At 44.7% G+C, this 24,903-nt stretch overlaps 1 long non-coding RNA gene across 1 annotated transcript; it reads left to right on the top strand.

The window, feature by feature from the left end:
* The first annotated feature begins 11,136 nt into the window (after positions 1-11,136).
* LOC142245907 (uncharacterized) lies at positions 11,137-23,475 on the top strand. Its single transcript, XR_012724811.1, has 4 exons — positions 11,137-11,275; positions 14,700-14,728; positions 17,465-17,711; positions 23,267-23,475. It is a non-coding gene; the product is annotated as an uncharacterized LOC142245907 (long non-coding RNA).
* The last annotated feature ends 1,428 nt before the right edge of the window (positions 23,476-24,903 follow it).

Genomic DNA, 24,903 nt, shown 5'->3' with positions numbered 1-24,903 from the left:
CGGTGCGCGCGGCCATCTTGGATTTTCGGGAGGGGGTTGGGGGTCGGGGGGGGGGCACTTTGGGGATACCGAGGGGACCGGAGGGAACCGGGAAAAAGATTTATCTCCCATCTGGCATGTTTGATCATGCCAGATGGGAGATAAATCATTTTTTACCGGCGCGGTCATTTACTATAACTTGATGATCGGTATACGGTGTATACCGGTCATCACGTGACTGGGGACCGGAGAAACCGGCCCGAATCATGATCTCCAGGGTCTCAGCTACCCCCGGCAGCTGAGACCCCGGAAATTTTCTGACTCTGGGGGGCGCTAGACCCTTTTTTCCGACCGCCGTTAAAAAGCGGCGGATCGGAAAAAGTACCCTAATTTGTCGCCGTTAAAAGGCGTATCGGCGGTCGTTAAGGGGTTAAGGATAACAGTCAATGTTTTGGAGTGGCCATCACAAAACCCTGATCTCAATCCAATGGAAAATTTATGGGCAAAGCTGAAAAGGTCGGTGCGGGCAAGGCGACATACAAACATGGCTCAGTTACATCAGTTCTGTCAGGAGGATGGGCCCAAATTCTTAACCACTATTGTGAGAAGATTGTGGAAGGAGATCCAAAACGTTTCAACCAAGTTATACAGATAAAGTTCAATGGTACCAAATACTATTGAAATGTATGTAAACTTTTGACTTTGCAGAAAGTAACAAAAATTCCTTAAAACATTCTCTCTCATTTTTCTGGCATTTGGCAAATATAAATAATTTTGGTTCCTAATTGATCTAACATGGGAAAGGTTTATTCTGATTTCATGTCAGATAGTGAGAAAAACATTTCAACTGTAAGTTAAAAATCCACTATATATTAGTGGTAATGTTATGAATGAGATTTTTCAAGAAATGTCATTCGCATCGTTCAGGGACAATCCACTGTGTAAATTGACCAGCATTGTGGATTTTAAACCAGTATGTCAATTTATGATGTGGATATTATCATGAATGTCACTACCTACAATGCTGTGGATTTCACAACTACATATCCTAGAAGGAGGGCATTCCCCATGGGAACAAACAATACAGGATCAATTTGAGAATAAAAAAAAGGGGTTTCCATTTTCCAGATCCTGTGTCTTAAATTGAACCAGTGTCTTAAGTTGCAATAACAATTAGGCAATGGAAAAATGTGCTCTCTACATCTGCCATCATCAAAGGATGATGACATATCTTAATTAGGAACCACAATGCTTTAGCGGTTGATGAGCACAAGCTAACATTCAATTTGAAAGGTAACAAGTTTTGCAAGTTCTTGTGTATTGTTTGTTCTTTTAACTCTAATAAAAATGTATTAGGTATAGTAATGTCTGTAAGTATAATGTCTAGCATTTTGTAAGGAATAATGTTTAAGGTTTAGCAGTCTTGTAGGTAAGATATATAGGATGTTTTGGTAATAGAGTTCAGATCAGAAACAGACTGTAGGGCAAGTAACAGTTAAGTGTTAGGACTAGCCCACAATGTGAGGATTTAATCCTCAGGGTAAGAGACAGTTTCCTTCTAGAACTTCAGATAGGGCCTCGCTAGTGACTAGTACGGACGTACAAGTCTGGCAGGTTGTCAAGGTAGCATGTAGTGGGTGACTTGTGGCAACTGCAATGTTGAGACAGGAGTGAGATAGCACGAGCCTCCGGTGTTGATGCATCGGACGATCAAAATGAAAGCGTTAGAGACTAAAAGCTACCTTCACATGGGAGTGAAGATTATCTTGGATGTTTCCTTGACATAACAGCATGGCATTAACCCATTTCCTACTATCCTGACACAGCTTGGGTGATTGTTAGCATATTTACATTGGCCAATAATGAATTTGCTCACTTGCTGGTTACCAGCTTCTCTACATGGGTATTAAGAGATGTACTGTAGGTATATATATATATATATATATATATATGTATGTATATATATATATATATAAATATAAATATATAACGCTGAAGGATAATGTTAGACTGAGCAGCCACACCATGATAAAAAAAAAAACTGAAGACCAGCAGCAATCACCGGCCAAACACTGTCCCCTTAGTGCCCACGCGCTCTTCCATCTATACAAGCATGGCTCTCCAGTAGCTCCAGTTAAACTCTTCTTCCAGACAAACCATGCTGCCAGTACATTAAGATGTCAGGTTACACATCTTATTATACTCTATTGAGAGTCGATGGCGAGAATTAGAGCAGATTAGCGTGAGAAAATAAGCAGAGAAAGATCATGTTGAGCTTTCTAACCAGTCTTTTACCTCACCACACAGTTGAATTCTCAACTACACTGACCACTACTGCAGTATGACATCCTCCATGCTGCTGCCACTTCTGCCTGTGTTCTTACTAAGGAATGAAGAGCAGTAACTCATCTTTGTGTGCTGTGATGTGTATGGGAGACATCATGTCAGCTAGTATCCTCTTACCAGCTCAGAGTCAATTACAAATTAGAACATTGCAAAGGGGAAAACTGGTGAAAATACAGGATACAAGTCACATGTTGTGTCCAGAGATAGTGTTATTCATCCTGTACACACAGGGCAGCTTATTCTGAAAAGTTGCCTGAAAGTTTAGTTACCTTTTGACACAGCATATTACTTTTGTAGGTAATAAACATTTTTTGCCATTATTGTCTGAAATTAAACTGCTGCAAAGTAGCAGAACATTGTTGCATTCCTTATATATTATAGTGTAAGATCATTTCTAATTACGTTTCATATGTTAGCCTTTGCCAAAAGCCATTTATTTGTGGGAGTGTGCTGGGAAACATGTAAAGCAATCAGAAATACAGGTCAATGATGCTGCTGCTAGGAGACATTTTAATCTACGTAGTAATTACATTTCTGTAATTTAGAAATAGCAAAAAAGCTTAATCACACCTTGTCTGAACCATCTATTATCTAGTAGTAATTGGTGCAGAAACTAAAAGTAGTCACTGATGGTATTGAGAGTAACCAAAATTCCATGGAAGAATAAACAACCCTGCAGTCCCCTACTACTGTACCTGCAATCATCAGCCACGTTGGGTTTTAACTAGTCTGAGCATTCATATTTTTAGAGGATCAGGAGTAATAGATGTCAATCATACTCTATTTTTGGCTACAATTATTACTGATTTAGTAAATAAATAATATTTATATAATGAAAAGTAGACAATTTTCTTGTTACATTCTGTATGAATTTATTTTTGTTTTCAAGATGCTGCTTGCTGTCAGTCAATATTCATTGTTAGATTCCTTTGGATAAAATTATGTTCAGGTTACATGATGATAGTCAAAACCTTTACTCACACATACTAGATGCCCTAGGTACAATTTGAGGGGATGTTGCAAATTTTACCAAAGCAAATGTACAAAATAAAAAAATTGTGTACTTACCCTCCAAAAGAGTACTGAGTTTTTTCTTTAAAGAAAGATCTTACATTATATTCTGTACACTGAACTGCCACTCAATTGACATACTGGCAAAATAAGCATGATTGGAAGTTTCAAATTCTGTATTCATTACTTTTACATTGATGATTACATTGCTTGATTTTCTCATACATGAATGTTGTATTAATTGTATTTCAACAATTTACTTAAGGGTGCTTTACACGCTGCAATATCAGTAACGATATATCGTCGGGGTCACGTCGTTAGTGACGCACATCCGGCGCCGTTACCGACATCGCAGCGTGTGACACCAAGGAGCGACGATCAAAGAGCACTAAAACATGAAAAATTGTTGCTCGTTAGCACGTCGCTTCTTTTCTTAATATCGTTGCTGCTGCAGGTACGATGTTGTTCGTCGTTACTGCGGCAGCACACATCGCTATGTGTGACACCGCAGGAACGACGAACTTCTCCTTACCTGCGTCCACCCGCAATGAGGAAGGTAGGAGGTGGGTGGCATGTTCCGGCTGCTCATCTCCACCCCTCCTCTGCTATTGGACGGCTGCCGTGTGACGTCGCTGTGATGCCGCACGAACCGCCCCCTTAGAAAGGAGGCGGATCGCCGGCCAGAGCGACATCGCAGGGCAGGTAAGTACGTGTGACGGGTGATAGCGATGTTGTGCACCATGGGTAGCGATTTGCAGGTGACGCACAACCGACGGGGAAGGTTATGCTCGCTAGCGATATCGGTACTGATATCGCAGCGTGTAAAGTACCCTTTACAGTGTTATTTGAGAATTATAAAAATCTATTAGTCTTGAGAGGCAAGTGCTCTTCTGTGTATCACTACTAGTGGTGAGCAAGCACTACCATGCTCAGGTGCTCAGTACTCGTAACTGCTGATGATTGAGCACTACCATGCTCAGGTGCTCAGTGCTCGTAACTAGTGATGAGTGGGCACTACCATGCTCAGGTGCTCAGTGCTCGTAACTAGTGATGAGCGGGCACTACCATGCTCGGGTGCTCAGTACTCATAACTAGTGATGAGCAAGCACTACCATGCTCAGGTGCTCAGTGCTTGTAACTAGTGATGAGCGAGTACTACCATGCTCGGGTGCTCGGTACTCATAACTAGTGATGAGCGAACACTACCATGCTCGGGTGCTCGGTGCTCGTAACTACTGATGAGTGAGCACTACCATGCTCGGGTGGCCGGTACTCGTAACTACTGATGAGTAAGCACGACCATGCTCGGGTGCTCAGTACTCGTAATTACTGATAAGTGAGCACTACCATGCTCGGATGCTCAGTACTCGTAACTAGTGATGAGTGAGCACTACCATGCTCGAGTGCTCAGTACTCGTAACTAGTGATGAGCGAGCACTACCATGTCAGGTACTCATAACTAGTGATCGAGCACTACCATGCTAGGTTACTCGTAACTAGTGATGAGCGAGCACTACCATGTTCGGATGCTCAGTACTTGTAACTAGTGATGAGCGAGCACTACCATGCTTGGGTGGCCGGTACTCGTAACTACTGATGAGTGAGCACTACCATGCTCGGGTGCTCGGTACTCGTAACTAGTGATGAGCGGGCACTACCATGCTCGGGTACTCGTAGCTAGTGATCGAGCACTACCATGCTCGGGTGCTCAGTACTCGTAACTAGTGATCGAGCACTACCATGCTAGGGTGCTCGGTACTCGTAACTAGTGATGAGTGGGCACTACCATGTTCGAGTAGCTAACTATCACTAGATACGAGTACCAAGCACCCGAGCATGGTAGTGCTTCCTCATCAGTAATCACGACATAAAGAGGGCTTGCTAGATGAGTGTCGCTGGCGGGGAGGGAGCAGCTGCACTCCCGCTGGCGCTCGGGTCCGGCGCTGCTGCAGCCTGCTGCTTGCTGCTCGGTGGCTCGAGCGGTGGGCCGGATCCGGGGACTCGAGCGGCGCTCCTCGCCCGTGACTTAAAGGGGGTAGTTTTTGGGGTTGGGGATGTCTGTTCGTGACGCCACCCACGGTTTGTGGTGAGGTTGGGACACCACCGCTGCTCTGGACGGGGATCCCGGGAGCGATGACAGGGAGCAGCCGAGATGTTTCTCTCCCCTCCGTGGGTAGGGGGGTTTTTGGGTGGTCCCGGGACCCGGTGAGGGTAACTGGAGAGTGGATGGCAGGGTTTGGTGAGGTGCAGGGTCGCGGGGGCAGCGCGGTGCCAGACGGTACGGTGGTAGTCACTCAGCCAATAACGTACACGGAGTCTCTGGTAAAACAAACGGCTGGATGGACGGGTCCCGCAGCCAGCTGCGGTGGTCACTCCCGGTAGGTTGGCGGTGACTGCCTTTCCCTGCACCTGTAGTGTGTTTCGGCCCCGATGGCTTCCCACCGGTAACCTGCTCCCCAGCGTGGATAGATGCCGAGGGAGCTCCTTTTGCCCGCAGGCTCTGGCCCTGGAAATTGTAGCCTTGGCGGTGACTGTATTTCCCTTCACGGTTGAGCGGTTGCCTTCAATCGGGTCTTTGCTGCTGGGAAACCCCGGAGGTTCCCGTCGCTAACGGATTTGACCGGTTTTACGGCGACTCCAAGCCTGGTCGGGGTCCGTAGGCCCTGCCGGATGGTGCTGGCGTCTCTTCGCTCCCCGGTTCGGTACCGGCGGGCCACCGCCTGCCCCCGGTCCTACAGTTCCGCGTCGATTGGCCCCTCCTGCAGACGGTCACCACCGTCTGCCAACCTTGCTGTATGTGCCCGGGCCATGTACCCGGACACGGTCAGGCTGCTCCTCTCCTACCACTTTTCTCCTCACTCTTACTACTCCAAAACTACTCTCTCTTCCTTTCCCGTCTCCAGGACTGTGTACTCCTCGGTGGGTGGGGCCAACCGCCTGGCTCCACCCCACCTGGTGTGGACATCAGCCCCTGGAGGGAGGCAACAAGGATTTGTGTGTGACTGATGTGCCTAACCGGGGTGTGGGGTGTGTTGTTGCAGTACCTGTGATGACCTGGCTTGTCCAGGGCGCCACATCCCCCCTTGGTTAAATGCAGACTGTCCGCGGGCTGCCCATCCATCACCGGTTTTATTTTCACAACTGAAAAAGGTAAAACATATAAAAACATTCAACAAGCATTTTTTTTTTTTATGAATCTTCCCTTAACGGGAGGCACGGTACTTAAACGTTACTTAACGGTACATTTTTATTAACGGTAATGGCTTCCGCTCTCTCCCGCCCAAACAACCTGGCCCTGATGCTGCCCCTAAGAAGTGGGCAGCACCCCTTGCCCCAGTTCATCACCAAGCTGCCCGAGCGGGTACGGTCTCTTTCAGGGGTCCCACGTCCATGGGGAACCCCTGACCTCTGGAGGATGGCCACCGGTCCAGGTGGTGACCGGGCCCCAGCCTACTCTGCTGCGGGCCCTTCCTCCAAACTGCCTCTCCGGAGGCGGTAACGGATTTATGCCAAAAATTATTTACATGCCACAAGTTTGTGGTTGCCCTGCAAGTTCTCGGGCGTGTCCGTAAGTAGTTCCTTACGCCAACGGTGCAAAGGGTCCCTTCAGGGACAACTTGCCGGCAACGGCCGGTTCAATCACGGTTGCAAATCTGGTAACAGTTCGGCTGATTATTTTTCATTTACTCACATAACGGTGCTGATGGTCCCAACGGGGACAACTTGCAGCGGAGGGACCGCTGACTTACTGCTCGCTCTCTTGCTCCTCCTCCGGTCCCGGGTGGAAAAACACGGGTATCAATCCCTCCAGTGCATGACAGGCGCTCCGGGGAAGGGCCGCCCGATATCCGTTGTTTCCGCTCCTTGGAATATAGGTGGCCTCCATGGCGTGCAAGCCAACAACTCCCTCTTCCTCCGAGACAGGTTCTGTGTCAGGACCGGAGTCACTATCATCCGTTTCTGCACCAGGCGGGTTGCCGCCAACTGCCGCAGTCTCCGCGCTCGCCACTCTTCCGGCTACCGCTACGAGGGGGCGCAAGCCAGATGGACCAGCAGCGGCGGGGCGCGCGGGCAGGGAAGACGGAGGCAGTATAGGGGCCAGAGGCAGACCGGGTCCCTTAGCCGCAGCGGCCGGTCCCTCAGGGACACAGGGGCGTGGGTCACTCACCAGCTCCTCCATCATGGCCTCCATCCCGTACACCCGGGCGACCGCTGCTACCTCCTCCACCTCCGCGGTCCACTGCTCCATCAGAAGACATATCTGATTACGGTAGCGCCAGCAGATCCCCCCTGTTCAGGCCCGGAGCCATGCCGCTGTTCCGGGCACCGGCTCCGTAGTCTCCGCGTAGCTGGTCGGGGCAGTCATGTTGGTAGCGGTATTTTTCCAGGAACCCAAAGATGGCCGCAGAGTCCTGGGGTTCCTGCTTTTATAGCCGCGGCTTACATGCAGCCAGACGCCATCCATCCCCCCTTGGTTTCTTCTCAGCACCTCCTCTTCAGGGGCGGAGCTTCGGCTTTCGCGCCTCCACTGCTCGGGAAGACGCTCGAGCGGGGAACTTTTTGCGCCCAAGATGGCGGATTCTGAAATTTTCCGGCCGGACACCTCCGGCGGGACACAAGGCGCACCTCTACCAGGCGGTAGAACGGTAGGATCCTGTTTGTGACGCCAAGTTGTCGCGGGCGGGGAGGGAGCCGCCGGCGCTGCGCTCCTGCTGGCGCTCGTGTCCGGCGCTGCTGCAGCCTGCTGCTTGCTGCTCGCTGCTCAGTGGCTCGAGCGGTGGGCTGGATCCGGGGACTCGAGCGGCGCTCCTCGCCCGTGAGTGAAAGGGGGTAGTTTTTGGGGTTGGGGAAGTCGGTTCGTGACGCCACCCACGGTTTGTGGTGAGGTTGGGACACCACCGCTGCTCTGGACAGGGATCCTGGGAGTGATGACAGGGAGCAGCCGAGATGTTTCTCTCCCCTCCGTGGGTAGGGGGGTTTTTGGGTGGTCCCGGGGCCCGGTGAGGGTAACTGGAGAGTGGATGGCAGGGTTTGGTGAGGTGCAGGGTCGCGGGGGCAGCGCGGTGCCAGACGGCACGGTGGTACTCACTTAGCCAATAACGTACACGGAGTCTCTGGTAAAACAAACGGCTGGATGGACGGGTCCCGCAGCCGGCTGCGGTGGTCACTCCCGGTAGGTTAATAAAGAAAGAACTCCGGCACACTACCTCAATGTAGTCAGACACGAAAAGGTTTCTTTTTGTATATTATTTTATTTTTGAAAAAAAGAATTCATGCATAGTGATGTCCAAAAATTAACGTTTCAACCATATTATGGTCTTCATCAAAAGGACCATCTGTCGTAACTAGGTAAGGTGAGCTGTTACTCGGCGATGCGATGCGGCGAGTACCAGGGAAAAGATACTCAAGAGTATGAATAACCATAAAGTCTTAAAGCTATGGATCACAAGTTATATGTAAGACTGCTGTATTGATTTAGCCCAGTCACATTCTATACTCAGGTATAGCCACCGTTTTATCCTGTCACTGGGTCTAATTATGAAGTGGAAAAGGGGCAATACTTTGCTCCAGTATCCTATACAGTATAGCAGAGTAGTGTCCGTTATCCAGATTAAACTTGTGCCTGTATACTATAGTGTTGCGATAGTATGTCCTTTAAATAATATTTATTGCATTATACGGGGATACATGCTGCTGTGTATGCACACGGGTAAGGAGTTTCTGCTCAGGTTCCTAAGTAGTTAATGGATATCACCCAATGGGTGCCGGACTATCTGAACCTGTGTGGTATGGCAATAGGACCTGTTCCCTCTGAGTGGCGGTCTCAGAGGGAACAGGTCCTATTGCCATACCACACAGGTTCAGATAGTCCGGCACCCGTTGGGTGATATCCATTAACTACTTAGGAACCTGAGCAGAAACTCCTTACCCGTGTGCATACACAGCAGCATGTATCCCCGTATAATGCAATAAATATTATTTAAAGGACATACTATCGCAACACTATAGTATACAGGCACAAGTTTAACCTGGATAACGGACACTACTCTGCTATACTGTATAGGATACTGGAGCAAAGTATTGCCCCTTTTCCACTTCATAATTAGACCCAGTGACAGGATAAAACGGTGGCTATACCTGAGTATAGAATGTGACTGGGCTAAATCAATACAGCGGTCTTACATACAACTTGTGATCCATAGCTTTAAGACTTTATGGTTATTCATACTCTTGAGTATCTTTTCACTGGTACTCGCCGCATCGCATCGCCTAGTAACAGCTCACCTTACCTAGTTACGACAGATGGTCCTTTTGATGAAGACCATAATATGGTTGAAACGTTAATTTTTGGACATCACTGTGCATGAATTCTTTTTTTCAAAAATAAAATAATATACAAAAAGAAACCTTTTCGTGTATGACTACATTGAGGTAGTGTGCCGGAGTTCTTTCTTTATTATTCTCTGCTTTTTTCTCCTGAGCACCTATATGGTGAAGCAGGGTCCTATTCCTTTTTCACTCCCGGTAGGTTGGCGGTGACTTCATTTCCCAGCACCTGTAGTGTGTTTCGGCCCCGATGGCTTCCCACCGGTAACCTGCTCCCCAGCGTGGATAGATGCCGAGGGAGCTCCTTTTGCCCGCAGGCTCTGGCCCTGGGAATTGCAGCCCTGGCGGTGACTGTATTTCCCTTCACGGTTGAGCAGTTGCCTTCAATCGGGTCTTTGCTGCTGGGAAACCCCGGAGGTTCCCGTCGCTAACTGATTTGACCGGTTTTACGGCGACTCCAAGCCTGGTCGGGGTCCGTAGGCCCTGCCGGATGGTGCTGGCGTCTCTTTGCTACCCGGTTCGGTACCGGCGGGCCACCGCCCGTCCCCGGTCCTACGGTTCCGCGTCGATCGGCCCCTCCTGCAGACGGTCACCACCGTCTGCCAACCTTGCTGTATGTGCCCGGGCCACGTACCCGGACACGGTCAGGCTGCTCCTCTCCTACCACTTTTCTCCTCACTCTTACTACTCCAAAACTACTCTCTCTTCCTTTCCCGCCTCCAGGACTGTGTACTCCTCGATGGGTGGGGCCAACCGCCTGGCTCCACCCCACCTGGTGTGGACATCAGCCCCTGGAGGGAGGCAACAAGGATTTGTGTGTGACTGATGTGCCTAACCGGGGTGTGGGGTGTGTTGTTGCAGTACCTGTGACGACCTGGCTTGTCCAGGGCGCCACATGAGCACAGGTATATAATAGGACCAAGATCCTGATGACCAATAGTTTTCCCTCACCACTGACATACACAGAGAGAAAAGGGCCCCTGTGCAAGAACAATATTTGGGCCCGTTGCAGCTCAATAGCTTTATCTTAATGCACAATTACCCCTGCTTTTGGAGGTGGTAGTGGCCCCCTAGTCTCTGGGGCTCCTGTGCGGCTGCCCAGGTTGCTCTAATGATATATCTGCCCCTGTTCCTCACCCAAGCAATGGTCGGGCAATTTGTTTTTATTACATGTTTTTTGCTCGTTTCCGCCCTCATAAAAGAGACTGTTTAAATTTAAAAATAAGTTATGTTTTATTTGGTGCTAAATCACATTGCAAAATTGTATATGGCTTTTATAAGACAAAAGTCAATATGTAACAGTAAGCTTGAAAAAGTTTTGCGTATACGGCACTGTAATGTTTTACTTGCTGAAGTTTAGCGCAATGCAAACAAGATTGCCATAATACTAGAAAAACCTGTTTATTTACAGGGATGTTTGGTGTCTCATGATGTGGAAGGGAGGGGATTGTTGACAATGTACAGAAGCATGTAACCTTTCACTTGTATTGTGAGATGGCGTATTTTACCACTGAGCCCTCCCTTTACTCCTTTTTCCTATAAATGCTGAAACTTATCTCTTTCCATCATATGATTCTCACTATTCCCACTGAAACGTCTATTCTACTTACAGGTAATTATGGAACTTGATTTTTACACTATATTTTACTACACAGTTTTGAATCCATTTGCACATTATCAGTTTATTTCTATTTATCTTTATATTTATTTAAATTGATGAGTGATGGCATTCTTTGCATAGAGCCGAGGAATATGGAGATTCCATATATGCAACAAGAAATTAATACATTATATGATCTATGAGATTAACTATGCAGAGGTCAAAAAAATCAACTTGAAGAGACGATCATTCCGTTTAGATTGAAGAATGCTACCATTCTTCAAAACACTGATAAAACACTCATATTATACATTCAGTGGCTTTAATTTGTAAGTTTTATCATCCTTGATAAGTAACAGTGGAAGCATACAGGCAGAACCGAGCCAAAGCAGAGCTATTGGGCGTAGTGACCCATGACTCTCCTTTGCAGGGCAACCGAGGGGTTAATTTAGCTGCAGCGTGAAGAGCGGGCTTTTGTGGGGTCAGTAGTTTAAGGGGTGGGTTATTAGGTCCAGGAGAGGCTAAAAGGGGTGAGATGTTATATATAAGTCCAGGAGATGGGGGGGGCACCATATCGGAGCGAGGCACCAACAGAGAAGGTTTCCCTACGTTTCAATCTTTTGTGGGGGAGGAGCTGGGGTGCCTTTTTTACCATTGTGTGTTCGGGTCATTTCAGCGAGCGGTGGTGTGGGGGGTTCTTGGAGTTGGTGGAAATGTTGGGGTGGGGGGTGGTACATCGGATGGATGGGTTCCACCCACCCTCGTTTATTCTGGAATGGTAATTGCCTGGTGGACTTGGAGGCTCTCTAGGGTGGGGGTCCCCTGAGAGTTGGTTAGGGACAAGGTTTTCTGGCAACAGAGGTGCCCCCAAGCGCTTGTGGTCGTGGCTGGGGGTAAAAATGCCGGATGGTTTATAAATAATATTTGGTGGTCGGTCAGGTGTTTTGGGACTTGAAGAACCTCCCTTGCATATAAATAGTTATTTATTTTTGTAACGTTTGTTAACAAAAGGGGCTGATTTGGCCAATTTTTACAATAATGGTGTTATGTCTTCATTAAGGGGTAGGGCGCAGGAGTTAAAGGGGTAAGTGGGGTAGGCAAGACTGTTGGGAAGCCTCTGCAGTAGGGCAGTCAAGATACATAAGGTTGAAAAAAGACATCGGTACATCAAATTAAACCTTTCTCCACCAGTGACATGTAATTCTCCAGGATCAAAGTCACAGCCTCTTACATGGCAGGCAGCAGCTACAGTCAGGGCCAGAAATATTTGGACAGTGACACAAGTTTTGTTATTTTAGCTGTTTACAAAAACATGTTCAGAAATACAATTATATATATAATATGGGCTGAAAGTGCACACTCCCAGCTGCAATATGAGAGTTTTCACATCCAAATCGGAGAAAGGGTTTAGGAATCATAGCTCTGTAATGCATAGCCTCCTCTTTTTCAAGGGACCAAAAGTAATTGGACAAAGGACTCTAAGGGCTGCAATTAACTCTGAAGGCGTCTCCCTCGTTAACCTGTAATCAATGAAGTAGTTAAAAGGTCTGGGGGTGATTACAGGTGTGTGGTTTTGCATTTGGAAGCTGTTGCTGTGACCAGACAACATGCGGTCTAAGCAACTCTCAATTGAGGTGAAGCAGAACATCCTGAGGCTGAAAAAAAAGAAAAAATCCATCAGAGAGATAGCAGACATGCTTGGAGTAGCAAAATCAACAGTCGGGTACATTCTGAGAAAAAGGAATTGACTGGTGAGCTTGGGAACTCAAAAAGGCCTGGGCGTCCACGGATGACAACAGTGGTGGATGATCGCCGCATACTTTCTTTGGTGAAGAAGAACCCGTTCACAACATCAACTGAAGTCCAGAACACTCTCAGTGAAGTGGGTGTATCTGTCTCTAAGTCAACAGTAAAGAGAAGACTCCATGAAAGTAAATACAAAGGGTTCACATCTAGATGCAAACCATTCATCAATTCCAAAAATAGACAGGCCAGAGTTAAATTTGCTGAAAAACACCTCATGAAGCCAGCTCAGTTCTGGAAAAGTATTCTATGGACAGATGAGACAAAGATCAACCTGTACCAGAATGATGGGAAGAAAAAAGTTTGGAGAAGAAAGGGAACGGCACATGATCCAAGGCACACCACATCCTTTGTAAAACATGGTGGAGGCAACGTGATGGCATGGGCATGCATGGCTTTCAATGGCACTGGGTCACTTGTTTTTATTGATGACATAACAGCAGACAAGAGTAGCCGGATGAATTCTGAAGTGTACCGGGATATACTTTCAGCCCAGATTCAGCCAAATGCCGCAAAGTTGATCGGACGGCGCTTAATAGTACAGATGGACAATGACCCCAAGCATACAGCCAAAGCTACCCAGGAGTTCATGAGTGCAAAAAAGTGGAACATTCTGCAATGGCCAAGTCAATCACCAGATCTTAACCCAATTGAGCATGCATTTCACTTGCTCAAATCCAGACTTAAGACAGAAAGACCCACAAACAAGCAAGACCTGAAGGCTGCGGCTGTAAAGGCCTGGCAAAGTATTAAGAAGGAGGAAACCCAGCGTTTGGTGATGTCCATGGGTTCCAGACTTAAGGCAGTGATTGCCTCCAAAGGATTCGCAACAAAATATTGAAAATAAAAATATTTTGTTTGGGTTTGGTTTATTTGTCCAATTACTTTTGACCTCCTAAAATGTGGAGTGTTTGTAAAGAAATGTGTACAATTCCTACAATTTCTATCAGATATTTTTGTTCAAACCTTCAAATTAAACGTTACAATCTGCACTTGAATTCTGTTGTAGAGGTTTCATTTCAAATCCAATGTGGTAGCATGCAGAGCCCAACTCGCGAAAATTGTGTCACTGTCCAAATATTTCTGGACCTAACTGTATAGCCTAGAACCACAGGTTGCACTGCTAAAGTCAAATTAATTAATGATATTGTGCCAGTCTTCCATGCTGGTTCCTGTCAGGCCTTAAACTGTATAACATTTGCGATCTGAGGAGAGCAAGCACATTCAGATTAGCATGGTTCAAAGGCATTTTAATATCGCCTCCGTCTTGACCAATCTGAATTGCATTGATCATTCCCTATGCAGATCAAGAACAAGAAATGGGCACTCTATGTCTGAATGTACGCTGCAGTGTTTGTATGGTTGACACTTGCATGGCATGGAGATGGCGTCAACAAGCCAATAATTGCTTGAACTATATTTTATTTACTGGTTGATCCTGCAATAAGTTGATACCAGTTAATTTCGATGGATAGGTCATAGAGCAGCCTCCTATAATAGTGCACAAACACCTGTTGTAGACTTGCTATTAGTCTCATGACTACTGTACAGTATCGAGTGCAGTCTGTAGGTATTATCACATTTTGTATGTGAAGTATACATGGATACTTAACATTATTTTTTTTTTTTGTAGGTTCTCAATAATGCATCATCCACACCATGGTATGTGTTATATAGTTTTAGAGCTCTCTGAATTTCAGTCTTACAATCCATATGATTGACTTGCACCATTCTCATTATACTCATTTGAGGCTATGTCCGCACGTTGCTTTTTACCTGCTTTTTTGCTGCTTTTTCAACTGCAGCGTTTAATGCCAAAATAGTTCTGTTCTGCTTTTCAAGCAAAGTCTATGGGAATTTGGGTTTCTTGTCCGTACTATGCAGTTCAAACTGCAGCCTTTTTGTTGCAGAACTTTGGTCAAAAACTCAGCTTTGCAGTGCAAAACCCAAATGGCAAAAACAATTGACATGTGAATTGTTTTTGCCATTTGGGTTTTGCACTACAAAGCTGAGTTTTTGACCAAAGTTCTGCAACAAAAAGGCTGCAGTTTGAACTGCATAGTACGGACAAGAAACCCAAATTCCCATAGACTTTGCTTGAAAAGCAGAACACAACCATTTTGGCATTAAACACTGCAGTTGAAAAAGCAGCAAAAAAGCAGGTAAAAAGCAGGTAAAAAGCAACGTGCGGACATAGCCTTACTCATTATCTCATTATACTCACCATTTTCATTGTACTTATGTGAATTCTCACCATTTTCCTGCCAGGATTAGTTCTTCCACAGCTATTTGTGGACTTTATATAAAGGTGCTTGAAAGTTTGTGAAACTTTCAGAATTTTTCAGATTTTTGCATAAATTTGACCTAAAATTTGCATTTGTAGGAAATGTGTGATGGGTGTTAGTGATATTGTGCGCCACGGGCAGCGATTTGCCCGTGAAGCACAAACGACGGGGGTACGCTCGCTAGCGATATCGCTAGCGATATGGTAGCATGTAAAGCCCACTTAAGTTGACCCGCTGAGGATCGATCTTCTCATCTCTACTATCTAGTTTTGTTCACACAATTAATTGTCATATTGAAATGAAATATTAGACTTTGCTAGATCAGGTTAACATTTCGGTATCTTGTAATTTTGTCATCCATGTCCTATTTCACACCTAATGTGGCATTATGTACATTGGATAATGCATGCCAAACTATTTTTGCTATGTCTAACATAAACATACCTAATTTCACAAACTATTATTATAGGATTTGCTCACAATTTCAAATTGCATGTCATCAAAGTGTAACACCCTATCATATAGGTTTGTATCTGGTACATACTAAGAATCCAGAGAAAACTACCACAGACATACTGCTGTGTTACAAACATTTCCATTATAGCAGAACTAAAGCCCCTTTCACATTGCGTTTTAATCTCCGTTCAGTGGTCCCGTCGGAGCTTCCGTCCGAACACCCTTGCATAACAAAATGTTATACATAGACTAACGCTACGGTAATTGCAAGTGTACATACACCCCTGAGCAGAGGCAGACATACCATTAGTTCAGCCTGTGTAGTTGCACAGGGGCCTAAGAGGTTAGGGGGGCCATGTAAACCTCCAAGGTAGGTGGAATTGTGCGTTTCTGACTTCAAAAAGCCTGTAACGCTCGCCGCTAAAGATGGTACTGCGGTGAACAAGAGTGGCTCTACTGGACCACAAGAGGGAACTGGGCTTAGCCTTTCGTACGTGGGGCTTGACTAAGCGCCCACCATGAGGTGGACGCCAGGTACCTCTCCCAGGGCAATGACCAGGACTGTGGCAGCTGACCCCCAGGACAAGGACGGACACAGGTACAGACTGGCAGAGTCACTGCTGTACCAGGTACAGCCAGGACGGCTAAGGCTGACAGTACAGCCAAGATGGACAGGTAGAGTCACTTGTGCTACAGGAACCTCTGGAACCACTGAGGCGGATGGCATGGCCTGGGAGGACAGACCAAGTCGCTAGTATGGCGGAATGCACCGCGACAGAAGAGGCAGATGACACAACTTAGGTGGACAGGCACAGTCACTAGAATGACGAAGTCCTCGGGGGCAGATGAGGCAGATAACACGGTCGGGGGGTAGACACAAGGGTACAGCGAGCAGGCAGGGGACACAGTATACTGGCAGGGAATGCTTAGTGGATAAAGGGACCTGACAACTAGCTGGCTAGGGCACAGAACCACTAACTAACTAATCTTGTTGATCAGGTACCTCCCCTAGTGGGAAAGTTCCTTAAGTACCCAGTGTCTCTCAGCGATAGGCTGGGAGGCACTTCCTGGGAGTGACATGCTGGAGCTTTAAGAGGAGGGAAGTGGCACACACCCTGGGAGCAGTCCCGGAGACCCTGTGTCGCGTGCACAGGACCCAGGAGGGGAAAACAAAGAGCGCCCAGCTGGAGGACTGCGGGGAAGCTGGACAGGGTGGTGAGAGCCAGCCGCAATAGTGAGTAACAGCGAGTCCCTGCAGGGAGGCGAGTGAGGACTGTAGGGACGGCAGCATTACAGGTTCCATATAGTTTTCTTGCACAGAGGCCTTTTCTGTATTCGCCTGGCCCTGAAGCATTGCTACGGTAGAAATAATGAATGCATCCTTATAATCCCAGTTGGGCACCAGGGCTTTATTTGACCTCTATCCCTTTAAAATATGCTCTAATGATAAAACTTCATAATTTCTGTCTTAAGTTTCCTTTGCATGTTCTCTGTTATGCTGGGACACTTCAGTTGTCATGGCTTAAGGTGGCCATATAACTTGGACAGTTGTCAGCTCTTTCAGAAAGTTTGTTTGTCCCACAATTTTCTCTCCCAGTCACTGATAAACTTCAACACTCAGCCAAGCATGTGTTCTTAAAGGTTTATTTTATTTCAGGACCACCTTCCTGTCCTCCCCCATGTAACCCACATCCTGGTCCACACCACCACCCTCCTCATGGTCCACCCCATCATGGAGGCCATCCAGCACCCCATCATGGACCTCATCATGTGCCTCCTCATGGAAGCCATCACCCTCATGACCACCACCACCATCCTCACGGCCACCATGAATCTCATGGCCACCATGGACCACCAGGCCATCATGGCCATCACGGGAAACATTAGTAGTATGTTATTATATGGTGAGACTGCTCTATTGATATCTAATATGTAGCATGTTAAAATGAATCATTGATTAAGCTGCACTGTAAATTATCAGTCAATTTTGTTGAAATTACCTTTAAAATAAATATTAGAAAATGTGTATTTATGAGTTTTAATCATTATGTTTTCATTTTACTTAATTGAATACATTGATTTTATAATTATTCATTTGATTCATATGTGAATTACTGCATTCTTAAATGTGAATAAAATGTTCATTGGATCAGTGAGGTGCAAAAAGGATCCCTGGTGTAGTCTATAATGACCCAACATTAATCAAGAATGTTGGAAAAAATCTGAAATATCTCTACCCTGACTGTTAAATAGAATTACAGAGAAAAAGGGGGAAATATATGAAATTAAACAGATCAAAAAAGTGATCTAACTAAGTCAATATTATGTATATCTTGTGTTTATGCAGGTTTTAGAGGATATTTATGCGAATTGCCCATGAACTTTTCAGCATTCTAAATGCTTATTGCATACACCATCGCCCGATTAATCAAAGCTTTTATGTCAATATTCTCACATAAAAAGCTTTGAAAAATCGCAGAATTTTGGCACAACTCACAACCGCATTAACATTATACAACTTATATGTAATACAAGTCACTACTTATGGGTGGTACAGACGAAAGAGTAGTCAGGAAAGCGGTGGTCTGGTAACAGGACGACACGTATGGACACAGGGAAAACACAGAGGCGTAGTCAGGTCACGATCTGGGGGTCAGTATTCCAGGAAGGCACATAATAGATTCAGGGAAAAAAATGGAGAAGTGGTCAGGTAACGGTCCAAGGTCTAAAGCCAGGAGGTCACAACAGGAACAGGGAGTGGAGTCAAACAACAGTCTTAGGTCAAGAAACAAAGATCAGAACTTATGCAGAGAAACAGGCCAATAGCACAACTACTGAACCAGAATGCACGACTGGCAAGGTTCTGGAGGAGCATGCTCAGTAAAGAAGCAGAGCAATTACCAGAAAGATGAAACACTCGAGCAATACACCTCCCATAACAAGCATGGAATCCTGCTCAGTCAATCAACCTGTCAGCTCAGTAATCCCGAAAAACACAGCAGAGCTTCTCCTAGTGTAAGATGCTCTACACATAGGAATCGTGACATTATGGTGTTCTAACGCCATTTTTGCCCAATACAATAAATTGGGTGGTGCTATTGTGGGCGGAGCATGGCGCGTGATCAACAGTGCTGTTTGCTAGGCCACAAATTTTACTCCAGCAGGGACCTGAGTAGGATTAGTGGTGAGGCGCATATTGAGGAGCTTGCCACTCCTAAATAATGAAGAGGAGCATGCTACATGTCCAGAGCTCTTGAATAATGAAGGAGGATACAACTCTTCATGAGTCAGGAGCATCTGACTCCATTGCACCCCTCAAAGTCTGGTGTGAGCAGCATAAGTTTAAAATGTTCTACATGCCATTTTTACAAACTTTTTTAATGAGGGATTTTTGTGGCTATTACCATCTAAGGCCTCATCCAGACATCTATGTGTCACATATGTGTTCTATCCTTGTTTTTCACAGATAAAACACATATCCATATATGGAGCTGTTCACATGTCCGTGTTGTTTTTTTTTGGCAAACCATTCAAAATCCACGGAGACATCTTTGTTGTTTACCGACGTGACGGATGAAAAGTACGAATACAAGTCTCTGGGCTCGTAATAATCACTGACAGAACATGGATGCTATCCATGTCTAGTCCTCGATTAACATTGCAAAGGATAACTTTGCAATTTGTTTATTTATCCATACGTGAGAATCGATGATGAAACAGATAGTAAAAACTGACACTGACCAAACACAGATGAAACGCGGATCCAAAGCACTGATGACATTTCCACCTTTTTATTTTGCGGACCTGAACAAACACAGAGGTCTGAATGAGGCCTAATTAACATTTTTACAAAGTTCTTTGATCAGATTATCTTCTCACGTTTAAGTAATATACACTGGATGAAGATGTTGGAATGCAGAATAACTTGTATGCAAAGCAGATTTTCTGTCTTCAAATATTTTAGATAGTTTTAAAGTGACTGCAGTGAAGGAAATATTCACTAATCGTTCCAATATGATAGTAAGACGTTTCCAAGAATAATACTCGTGCTTGTTAAAGGGAACCTGCCACCAGATTTGTCCCCTATAAGCTGCGGTCACCACCAGTAAGCTCTTATATACAGCATTCTAAAATACAGTATATAAGAGCCCAGGCCAATCTGTAGAATATAAAAAAGACCTTTTATTATACTCACCTGCAGGGCGGTCTGGTCCGATGGCCATCGCTGCTCTCGGTCTGGCTCCCCCTATCTTCTTACGCTCGCCGTCCTCTTTCCCTGCTCCATGTGGATGATGCGTTCCTACATCATCCACATCATGTTCTCCATTGGGATTCTACACCCAAGCACTTCTCTGTCCTGCTGAGGGCAGATCAAAGTACTGTAATGCGCAGGCGCGAGGAAGGGTCAGAGACTGCCCATGCATGCACACTAAAATACTCTGCTCTCAGCAGGGCAGGGAGAAGTGGGTATGCGCAGGAGTGCAATGGAGAACACTGTGTGGATGATGTAGGATGGAGCATCCACATGGAGCAGTGAAAAAGGATGGCAATCGCAAGAGAAGAGAAGGCGTCAGATAAAGATCAATAATACCAATAAGACTGGACCGCCCCTAGGTAAATATAATAAAAGCTGTTTTTTTACGTTATACAGAGTGGCCTGGGTTCTTATATACAGTATTCTAGAATGTTGTATACAAGGGCTCCCTCATACTGGCCAAAGCTCAAAAGGGAAAAACCTCTTTCCTGCACTTTTAAGGCCGGGTAGGTCCAAACAACTCGCAGGTTGGAGGGAAAGTGCCATGGTTTATAGGGGAGCACTGTCTCTAAAGTCAAAGTACTTTTTGACCGTTTGTGGGGCCATACCCCTACATGCACACTGTGAAAAGAGATATACACACCAGTCCACCTCTATGGGGCACCCATTTCTGTGAGTAACATGGTATTCATTGGAGCAGGCTCATCTTTTGACTGTGAGAAAGAATGGTATCCATCTTCCGGTGAAAATTAGAAGCTCAGGGAACTACAATAGGTTCCTACTGCATAAAGATCACAGACATAGTGCTGTGCACTCTCTTTATAGGACAGTTATACTATTTAGCCATCATCAAACAAACAATATTTCACTGGTTCTATGGCATTTTCAGGTAGCCTCAACATGTATGGCGTTGTTCCTACATAAGAAGAATTATCTGACTCATCATCTCATGATTAGCTATTAATAGGGTTGTAATTATTCTACTTCTCTTTATTATATTGTCTTTACTCAACTCTTCCCTATTTAGCGCTACCAAAACAGATCATGACTCAGAGATTGTAAACTTGTTTCTACAGTGTTTCTCATTATTCCCTTCACTTTGTATATAGTATGCATATTTTCATTTACATTCTCTTCTAAACCAGTCTATAAACTTAACTTTTAGATTAACTTCCCACAATGAGTTATTGTTGAGTTTCAATTTCAATTTTGACCAGAAATATGCAGCGTCTTACAGTTCCAGCATAAGTGGTTGGATCTTTAGGATCTTTCGAAAGATGATACCCATTGTGCATTGTTTTTTTTTTTGTTTTTTTACTCAGCGTAAAATTATCTCAGTTCCATTTTTGAAATGCACAACCTGTCAATTCCTCTTGCGGGTACACTGAATTTTATGTGTGGATTTTACCTATAGAATTACATGAGATGCTGAAAATCCATAGGAAAATAATGCATATGTGTTTTGTAAACCACTTGTAATCCACAAATCCGTATCAATAAATTTTGTCAATGTCAAATACCAGAAATGATCAAAAGCTAAGCTGCTTAATTGAAAACAGTAGAAAAACTGTAAAGGGACAAAAGTGCGCAAAACCATTGGGTGATATGATTTTGAGTATAAGGGCTAGGACGGTGAGTAAAACGGACCGAGTGGAATGCGATAAAAAAAAATCGCATTTCACCCAGATCCATGTTACTCTATGGGGCCGATCCCACCTGCAATTTTTTTTATCAGCCCTATTTGACCGAGAAAACAATCGCAGTATGCTGCAGGTGTAATCCAATCTGTATTCACTCACACCCATACAAGTCTATGGGTGCGAGAGAAGCATCGAACTGCACTGAGATGACACCGGAGTGCATGCGATAATTGCAACAGCTAATAATGGAGGAGATGGGCAGATTAGTCCTTCCCTCTCCTCCGTAGCTGTGATCCAATTGCAGGATTGCATCACTGTCGCATGACACTTGGAGCACGCTCGCAGCAGAGCGGTAGCTGAGGGTCATTAGTATATTGCATCCGATGCTGAATGCTTGTGTGATCTTAGCCTAAGGAAAGAAAAAGGAAGGTGCGCACCAGAGCAGGTTGCGTACAGGCAAAATGCGTCTGAACAAAAACGAAAGAAAGAAAAAAGAAGTTCACATCAGTTCACCAGGTCCCAGTAAGAAGTCCACAATGGGTGCGGTGCACGGAGGAAACAGGCCGGTTCCTAGGTAAATGATGGTAATTGTAGAAAAGGATATCCAGCTCCCGCAGAAATTTTATTGATATGCTCTTAAAATAAGGGCTTAAAATGTATGAAACACTTTCCTACGGGTTTTGAGCATTCAAACGCTTTTAATCATAGCTATGATTAAGAGTGTTCTACTGCTCGAAACGCGTAGGAAAGTGATTTATAGATTTGAGCATATTAATAAAATAATGTTTTTGTATGTGTATATATATATATATATATATATATTTATATAAACATATAAAAAAAATCTGTAGTCAGTTGGATATCCTTTTTTTTACAATTACCAAAACTCATTTGACAGCCTGAGAATATCAGCTGCTGCCTCGACGCTGCAGAGTGATCTTCTCCAGAATGGTTGACCAATTTGGATGATAGCATGATATTAGGCTGCACTGCTGTAACATGACATACCAAAAAGAGAAAAGAAAACAAAGCGTCAGTAAAAGGAGGAAAAACATATGTAAATGCACTGAAAAATATGCAACTAGCCTAACATCAAAAACGTACCAAATACTCATTATTGGACACTAGCTTTTGAGACTAATTAGCTTAGCATACGCTATGCAATTAATCTGACCAGAGGTGAAATAGAGGAGCGACAGCATTTCACTCAGTGTATTGTGCGGCTATTGTGAGTCACAATTTTCTATTAAACTGGTCAACGACAAGAATATGTAAAACATTGCCAGTCACTATAGAAATATGTTGGAAGTATTTTGCATCTACTCATCCAATACTCAAACTCTGATTTCATAGGTTGAGGATTATAAATGACTTAGCAATAAATATAATTGATCTAGAAAGGTTGAACTGGATGGACCTGTCTCTTTTTTTCAATTTTGCAATGCAAATATTTTATTAAACTTGTTAGGTAGGTTAAGAAATAATGAGACAGAAATGATCATATTGTTAGTGCTGTCCATTGTTTTGTCTTTGGTGAGTCATTTTTTTTCTTTTTCTTTTGCAGCATAAAATTTGAGAAAATTGTGAACAGGACCAAGAAGATGATTTCAGTCTAGTTCATCCCAATCTGACAATTTAAAATGATTTCTATTTACATCTTTTCTTTGTACACAATAAAACTTAGACTTGCAGAATGTTATTAAAAGACTTCGTAGTCTGTAGTTTGTTTGATACTTAACTAAACATATATTCTAATAAAATATGTCAAATTGATATCATGTGAATGTATTTATCTACATATCTGGGTACAAGGAAAATTATATACAGTATATCGGCATAGGGTTCCCCCGTATTAAGTATCAAAATAAGAGGCACTGTAAGCGGCTTTTTTTAAATAAATAATTAAAAAAAACAGTGTGCAGTTCCCTCCAATTTTGATACCCAGCCATGATAAAACCCGATAGCTGGGAGCTGGTATTCCCAGGCTTATTGGGCCTCCCCAGCCTAGAAATAGCAGCCTGCAGCCACCCAGGATTATTGCAGCCATTAGATGCGACAATCCCGAAGCTTTACCCGGCTCTGCCCGATTGCCCTGGTTATTAAGGGGTTAATAACACCCCACAACTGTCACTAAGCCCTAGATTAGTGATGGGGAGGGTCTATGAGACTCCTCATTACTTACCTGCAAGTGAAAGTAAATAAACACAAACACCAAAAATCTTTTATTTGAAATAAAATGCAAAAAACCACCCTTTTCCACCAATTTATTAACCCCCCAAACACCCATGCAGGTCCAGCGTAATCCACATGAGGTCCCATGATGATTCCAGCTCTGCTACATATCTGAAGTCACAGCGCTAGATGCTGTGAGGTTCAGGCAGAGAATGAATGACCATTGAGGATACCTGGACTTTTTGTTATTTTTTCTCCTGAGCCTCCTGATGATCCGTTGTATGCAGGGAAATGCGTTGAGGCTGTGCATATTTGCACCGACAATAAGGGAAGGGTACCTTTGAGCAGTATGTTTTCATTATCAATATGCACAATTTGCTAAAACTCTGCTTATATTTTGGGGACTTCAGCATGCGTTGTTCCCATATTTTATATCTTTGGTTGTTCAGTTATATTAGTCCACAAGGGCTTTGTGTATAAGGTAGTCCACTGGTTCATTTATTATAACATTGAACCCTTTTTTAGGGCACTCGTTTGGAGAGAATTTCTCCTCCCTTGTGCCCACTGTGGATGTCAGGTTAGTGCACTACACTATACCGTATATGTATATAATGCTACACCAGGGCACTGTAGGGTGAGTCGACGAGGACGAGGGGCGCCAGGCTAAGTTAGGGTGTCATACCCTCCGTTGCAAGGTAGGAGCGAGTCCTAGGGTATCAACAGGGCTATTATTATCCACAGTCCCTATCAAGCATCTGTGCTTGCATTCATAACTGCTTGCTGTTTCTACCCGTTGCCTACTAGATCCGAGGCCCTGTCTGTAGTCCCTGTGTATAATTACCCTTGATTAATTTTTTGCTATGTTTTTTTCACTTGGGTGGTTTTAATCTATTAAAATTATTTCTAAAGATCCTCTATGATATGCTAATGAGGCCAGGGACTAGTTGCAAGGGTGTTATTTCTCCCAACTAGCTCGCCCTCTTAGCATGTTAGCACGCTCACAGGTGAGTGCTAAAATGCTATTCAATG

Source organism: Anomaloglossus baeobatrachus, chromosome 7 (genome assembly GCF_048569485.1).
Source record: "Anomaloglossus baeobatrachus isolate aAnoBae1 chromosome 7, aAnoBae1.hap1, whole genome shotgun sequence".
Taxonomy (NCBI): Eukaryota; Metazoa; Chordata; class Amphibia; order Anura; family Aromobatidae; genus Anomaloglossus; species Anomaloglossus baeobatrachus.
The sequence above is the reverse complement of the archived record's forward strand: the minus strand, read 5'-3'. Positions and strand labels throughout refer to the sequence as shown.